At 29.3% G+C, this 8,172-nt stretch overlaps 2 pseudogenes; both read left to right on the top strand.

The window, feature by feature from the left end:
- Nucleotides 1-307: 307 nt before the first annotated feature.
- On the top strand, nucleotides 308-2,349 carry LOC139997110 (large ribosomal subunit protein eL18-like; annotated as a pseudogene).
- Nucleotides 2,350-4,313: 1,964 nt separating this feature from the next.
- LOC139997109 (large ribosomal subunit protein eL18-like) lies at nucleotides 4,314-6,355 on the top strand (annotated as a pseudogene).
- Nucleotides 6,356-8,172: the final 1,817 nt, after the last annotated feature.

Below are 8,172 nucleotides of genomic sequence, written 5' to 3'. Positions count from 1 at the left end.
TTTCATTTTTCACTGATTATGTAGATGAATTTAGGAAGCAAAAATTTCAGATACTTATTCTCTTTTTTTCAAAAATTATTAAACGTAAAAGTTATAAGCAATTAAAAATTAAACAATCCGAACGTTTCAGTGGTCGACATATATATTCAGAATGGAGTGGACCCTGCACAGGGATGGTAAGCACCCTTAAAAAAATCAAAATGGAAATTGGAGGAGATACGTTGAGTTACGCCATGCTAATTTTATAATTGTAAATAATTATAGATGTTGAGTAAATAATTAATGTGTATTGCTATAAATATAGGCAATGTGCGATTATATCACGAACTTAGAACGTTTTCAAGGGAAAAGTGAACCAACATGGATGTTCATACACGTAAGTTTAATATATAATTAACATAAATTTTAAAGCTACAATAGAAGCAATCCTACTAGAATGGTCGAATGGTAAAACTTATATTTGATGCTGACTGCCCACAATTATTAAAAGTATTAACAATGGAATTGCAACGAGTACAAAATAACGAGGAACATGAGTATGTAAGATACATAATTTTTAGTAAAACAAATAGCCATTAAAAATTAGCATTGTTGAAATAGAAGTTATTAAAATAAACGCACACGTGTAGGTTTTCTTTAGGTGTATCGGAAAGAAGTCCAGAAGAAATAAAACGATTAAAAATTATTGAAGAAACTAGAATAGCTAAAGAAACGGCAAAGAAGGCTCGAAAAGGTTTCGCAAGATCTCTCATAAAAAGGATACAGATATATTACTATAACGATTACCCTGCACGTACACACAAACAGATCATTATTTCTTTATTTATTTTAAATTAGTTTATTTCCACTTTCATTTGGATGAAAAATTAATATAAATTTGTACATTAAGTTGTTCACTCCATAGTTTTTACATAGTATTCATCGTGCCAATTTTCCATTGTCTAACAGCGCCCCCTTGGACATCCGTTTCCACGGGTCTATCTGATCTGTCTATAAGCTCGTCTGTTTCTTTTCCGGTGTATCAACATGGTAGGGTGGCGCAGTGGCGTTGTTATATTTATAAAATCAATAGAGTTTTGATTTATTTGTGTTAATCGATATAAATAAAATTCTTTGTTAAATTTGAAAAATATTAAAGTAAGTTAACAAAAATTATTTTCTTTACAGGGTATCGATATAAACCACAAACACGATAGGAAAGTTCGGCGCACAGAACCTAAGTCGCAAGATGTCTACTTACGACTTCTCGTCAAAGTAAGTGTTTTACATGCATTTCTAAATATATATATTTCTTATTACCTCTTTAATTTTGTACCAGTTGTATTTTGTATTTTATTTACAAACTAACGCTACTCTTGTAACTTGTGTTGAAAATTAATTGCGTATTACAATTGATGTAATACTATATTGTTGTCATAAACACGTGAGTTTTGAAACAGATAAATTTCTTTTGCGAACCGCACTCCGTGTCAGTGGTTTGTATTATGGTCTGATCCAATTTGAACGTTCGCTAGAAAAATTTAGTCAACTTTCCTATTCCGTGTTTTTTCTTTATGTAGAAGACGATTATATTAGCTGACACAATGCTACTCAGAAAGTTTATAAAAGTTTATATTTCTTATTAGGAAATGATACATTATTGCGTTTTAATGCAAAATTTGTATTTTTTTTTTTTTTTTTTTATAATTTCGCAATGAAACTGGTAAAACATTATTGTGATTTTTTATCAAAGTATTTTTTTATACAATAAAAATATAGAAGTATATGGTTTTATTTTTGTTATAGCTTTACCGTTTCCTAGCAAGACGTACAAATTCTAAGTTTAATAAGATTGTTCTTAAGAGACTTTTTATGAGTAAAATACACCGTCCTCCCATATCTCTTGCACGTATTGTCAGGTTTATGAAGAAACCTGAACGAAGACATGCAATTGCAGTAATTGTTGGTACAGTGACAGATGATGCTAGGATTTTTGAAATTCCTAGACTTATAGTAAGCAATAGAAATAATTATCAGAATTTAATTTTGAGTTTGTATAAATAAAATGTTATTTTGTATTTGGTTGGAAAAATTATTAATGTATAATTTCATAATTTTTTATAGGTATGTGCTCTACGTGTTACTGAAAGAGCTAGAGCACGTATATTAAAAGCTGGAGGTGAAGTAATCACATTCGATAAATTAGCATTACGTACACCTACCGGAAAACAAACTGTTTTTGTGCAAGGTCGTCGGAAAGCTCGTGAAGCAGCTAAACACTTCGGACCTGCACCTGGCGTACCACATTCCCATACAAAACCATTGGTACGCTCTAAGGGTTGAAAGTTTGAAAGAGCAAGAGCTACGTAGGCGTAGCTGCGGTTATAAAAAATAAATTTTGTTTAACGGGCAGATTCGTTGAAAATACGAAAACAATAATCAGCTGATTCAGATAAGGAAATGGATGGAAAGGAGGGGAGAATAAGAGAAAAGCGAACTCTAATACTCGTATCTAAAATACATCTAGATGGCGTAATCGATGTTCAAATTTCATTTCATCTGTATTGTTAACGGTAAATGTATATGCAAAGTATGTAAATGGATGATTGCGTGTTAATCATATCTTTTGTTTTAATGGAAAAACTATTTAAGCTAAAACTACATGGCTCTACATTGATTATAAATAACAGAATTTTTCATAACATCTTTCTCAATTCTAGAATGCAAGAAAAAATATAAGTTATAAAGATTAACTTAAGAATGTTGAAAAAATTAAAAGAACTATTCTAACAAATAAATAAAATATACATTAATGTAAAACGTAAATAATTTTATTTATTATTATAGTGGTAGCACTGCACAAGTTTGTATTGTACAACCTGAAATGTTATGCTGCTAAAATATCTTAATATTATAAAATGAAATTATCATCTTTACCACGTTTTATTATCATGTTTCAAAGTGCTGATTAAATATTTAATATAACGCAACAAAATGCCATGATGTTAGTGAGGAATATAATATAAAGTTATATATTTTGTGTAACATAAGCTACCATTGAAAGAAATTATGAATATATACATATGTATGTATATTATATCAATCGATGCATTATTCTCTACGTGGAGACTGATGCATTCATTAGTGTTTTATCATAAAAATTACTTTACAAGAGCGGTGTTTTTATAAAATTCCATCACTTGGTGCTAACGCCACCTAGGAGTACAATACTATTTAAATTGAATCGGTATGTCCACAATATGCATACATAATAATTGATATTTTATTTAAGGAGTTACAATAGCAAATTTAAACTTTATATTTAATCAAGCCTATAATTTTCAAAAAATGAATAAAAATATTTTTTTCTATACATTTTATTTTATTCTATATTATCACTAATATATCACTAATATCACTAATTTTAATTAAGCTGTTGAGGTAATTACTTCAAGAAAAACTCTACACTTTTTCTTTTGTATATCCGTGACCTGGAGATCGCTGTTATGAATAGAATTTAGTGAAACAAAAAATTCGAAATAAGGAGAGGTCCATGTTATTGTGCCCTTGAATATAAATTTTGTTTTGGCTTACAAGGTCTAGAAACAGAAGAGCTAGAAGTAGATTTCTGTTGTTGTTTCTTGTAACCTTCGGCTAGAGCTACAAGGCTAATGATAATGTCCTTTTTGCTATAAATATATACTATCATAGCTTCTTCTATTGTATTGTAACACTGCAAGAGTGAGGATCTGGATCAGTATACGCTATACCTGTACTTATACCTATACCTATACTTATTTCAATATATTTTCTATTACAAATTCATCCACTCGTTCCTCTATCAGACAACCTCAATATGAGCAATTTTAGCATGTCTATATTGCGTGTTACTTCATAATTGTGTCATTATCTAGCAAATAGAAGTAAAACTTATAGACACGAACATTTTACATGGTATATAATTATGACAAAACATAAATTTGAGAGGGACAAAGATATAAATGTATACATTTTTTAATGGAACATATTTCATTTTTCACTGATTATGTAGATGAATTTAGGAAGCAAAAATTTCAGATACTTATTCTCTTTTTTTCAAAAATTATTAAACGTAAAAGTTATAAGCAATTAAAAATTAAACAATCCGAACGTTTCAGTGGTCGACATATATATTCAGAATGGAGTGGACCCTGCACAGGGATGGTAAGCACCCTTAAAAAAATCAAAATGGAAATTGGAGGAGATACGTTGAGTTACGCCATGCTAATTTTATAATTGTAAATAATTATAGATGTTGAGTAAATAATTAATGTGTATTGCTATAAATATAGGCAATGTGCGATTATATCACGAACTTAGAACGTTTTCAAGGGAAAAGTGAACCAACATGGATGTTCATACACGTAAGTTTAATATATAATTAACATAAATTTTAAAGCTACAATAGAAGCAATCCTACTAGAATGGTCGAATGGTAAAACTTATATTTGATGCTGACTGCCCACAATTATTAAAAGTATTAACAATGGAATTGCAACGAGTACAAAATAACGAGGAACATGAGTATGTAAGATACATAATTTTTAGTAAAACAAATAGCCATTAAAAATTAGCATTGTTGAAATAGAAGTTATTAAAATAAACGCACACGTGTAGGTTTTCTTTAGGTGTATCGGAAAGAAGTCCAGAAGAAATAAAACGATTAAAAATTATTGAAGAAACTAGAATAGCTAAAGAAACGGCAAAGAAGGCTCGAAAAGGTTTCGCAAGATCTCTCATAAAAAGGATACAGATATATTACTATAACGATTACCCTGCACGTACACACAAACAGATCATTATTTCTTTATTTATTTTAAATTAGTTTATTTCCACTTTCATTTGGATGAAAAATTAATATAAATTTGTACATTAAGTTGTTCACTCCATAGTTTTTACATAGTATTCATCGTGCCAATTTTCCATTGTCTAACAGCGCCCCCTTGGACATCCGTTTCCACGGGTCTATCTGATCTGTCTATAAGCTCGTCTGTTTCTTTTCCGGTGTATCAACATGGTAGGGTGGCGCAGTGGCGTTGTTATATTTATAAAATCAATAGAGTTTTGATTTATTTGTGTTAATCGATATAAATAAAATTCTTTGTTAAATTTGAAAAATATTAAAGTAAGTTAACAAAAATTATTTTCTTTACAGGGTATCGATATAAACCACAAACACGATAGGAAAGTTCGGCGCACAGAACCTAAGTCGCAAGATGTCTACTTACGACTTCTCGTCAAAGTAAGTGTTTTACATGCATTTCTAAATATATATATTTCTTATTACCTCTTTAATTTTGTACCAGTTGTATTTTGTATTTTATTTACAAACTAACGCTACTCTTGTAACTTGTGTTGAAAATTAATTGCGTATTACAATTGATGTAATACTATATTGTTGTCATAAACACGTGAGTTTTGAAACAGATAAATTTCTTTTGCGAACCGCACTCCGTGTCAGTGGTTTGTATTATGGTCTGATCCAATTTGAACGTTCGCTAGAAAAATTTAGTCAACTTTCCTATTCCGTGTTTTTTCTTTATGTAGAAGACGATTATATTAGCTGACACAATGCTACTCAGAAAGTTTATAAAAGTTTATATTTCTTATTAGGAAATGATACATTATTGCGTTTTAATGCAAAATTTGTATTTTTTTTTTTTTTTTTTTATAATTTCGCAATGAAACTGGTAAAACATTATTGTGATTTTTTATCAAAGTATTTTTTTATACAATAAAAATATAGAAGTATATGGTTTTATTTTTGTTATAGCTTTACCGTTTCCTAGCAAGACGTACAAATTCTAAGTTTAATAAGATTGTTCTTAAGAGACTTTTTATGAGTAAAATACACCGTCCTCCCATATCTCTTGCACGTATTGTCAGGTTTATGAAGAAACCTGAACGAAGACATGCAATTGCAGTAATTGTTGGTACAGTGACAGATGATGCTAGGATTTTTGAAATTCCTAGACTTATAGTAAGCAATAGAAATAATTATCAGAATTTAATTTTGAGTTTGTATAAATAAAATGTTATTTTGTATTTGGTTGGAAAAATTATTAATGTATAATTTCATAATTTTTTATAGGTATGTGCTCTACGTGTTACTGAAAGAGCTAGAGCACGTATATTAAAAGCTGGAGGTGAAGTAATCACATTCGATAAATTAGCATTACGTACACCTACCGGAAAACAAACTGTTTTTGTGCAAGGTCGTCGGAAAGCTCGTGAAGCAGCTAAACACTTCGGACCTGCACCTGGCGTACCACATTCCCATACAAAACCATTGGTACGCTCTAAGGGTTGAAAGTTTGAAAGAGCAAGAGCTACGTAGGCGTAGCTGCGGTTATAAAAAATAAATTTTGTTTAACGGGCAGATTCGTTGAAAATACGAAAACAATAATCAGCTGATTCAGATAAGGAAATGGATGGAAAGGAGGGGAGAATAAGAGAAAAGCGAACTCTAATACTCGTATCTAAAATACATCTAGATGGCGTAATCGATGTTCAAATTTCATTTCATCTGTATTGTTAACGGTAAATGTATATGCAAAGTATGTAAATGGATGATTGCGTGTTAATCATATCTTTTGTTTTAATGGAAAAACTATTTAAGCTAAAACTACATGGCTCTACATTGATTATAAATAACAGAATTTTTCATAACATCTTTCTCAATTCTAGAATGCAAGAAAAAATATAAGTTATAAAGATTAACTTAAGAATGTTGAAAAAATTAAAAGAACTATTCTAACAAATAAATAAAATATACATTAATGTAAAACGTAAATAATTTTATTTATTATTATAGTGGTAGCACTGCACAAGTTTGTATTGTACAACCTGAAATGTTATGCTGCTAAAATATCTTAATATTATAAAATGAAATTATCATCTTTACCACGTTTTATTATCATGTTTCAAAGTGCTGATTAAATATTTAATATAACGCAACAAAATGCCATGATGTTAGTGAGGAATATAATATAAAGTTATATATTTTGTGTAACATAAGCTACCATTGAAAGAAATTATGAATATATACATATGTATGTATATTATATCAATCGATGCATTATTCTCTACGTGGAGACTGATGCATTCATTAGTGTTTTATCATAAAAATTACTTTACAAGAGCGGTGTTTTTATAAAATTCCATCACTTGGTGCTAACGCCACCTAGGAGTACAATACTATTTAAATTGAATCGGTATGTCCACAATATGCATACATAATAATTGATATTTTATTTAAGGAGTTACAATAGCAAATTTAAACTTTATATTTAATCAAGCCTATAATTTTCAAAAAATGAATAAAAATATTTTTTTCTATACATTTTATTTTATTCTATATTATCACTAATATATCACTAATATCACTAATTTTAATTAAGCTGTTGAGGTAATTACTTCAAGAAAAACTCTACACTTTTTCTTTTGTATATCCGTGACCTGGAGATCGCTGTTATGAATAGAATTTAGTGAAACAAAAAATTCGAAATAAGGAGAGGTCCATGTTATTGTGCCCTTGAATATAAATTTTGTTTTGGCTTACAAGGTCTAGAAACAGAAGAGCTAGAAGTAGATTTCTGTTGTTGTTTCTTGTAACCTTCGGCTAGAGCTACAAGGCTAATGATAATGTCCTTTTTGCTATAAATATATACTATCATAGCTTCTTCTATTGTATTGTAACACTGCAAGAGTGAGGATCTGGATCAGTATACGCTATACCTGTACTTATACCTATACCTATACTTATTTCAATATATTTTCTATTACAAATTCATCCACTCGTTCCTCTATCAGACAACCTCAATATGAGCAATTTTAGCATGTCTATATTGCGTGTTACTTCATAATTGTGTCATTATCTAGCAAATAGAAGTAAAACTTATAGACACGAACATTTTACATGGTATATAATTATGACAAAACATAAATTTGAGAGGGACAAAGATATAAATGTATACATTTTTTAATGGAACATATTTCATTTTTCACTGATTATGTAGATGAATTTAGGAAGCAAAAATTTCAGATACTTATTCTCTTTTTTTCAAAAATTATTAAACGTAAAAGTTATAAGCAATTAAAAATTAAACAATCCGAACGTTTCAGTGGTCGACATATATATTCAGAATGGAGTGG

The sequence above is a fragment of the Bombus fervidus genome, unplaced genomic scaffold, assembly GCF_041682495.2.
Source record: "Bombus fervidus isolate BK054 unplaced genomic scaffold, iyBomFerv1 scaffold0030, whole genome shotgun sequence".
NCBI classification, from domain to species: Eukaryota; Metazoa; Arthropoda; class Insecta; order Hymenoptera; family Apidae; genus Bombus; species Bombus fervidus.
The sequence above is the reverse complement of the archived record's forward strand: the minus strand, read 5'-3'. Positions and strand labels throughout refer to the sequence as shown.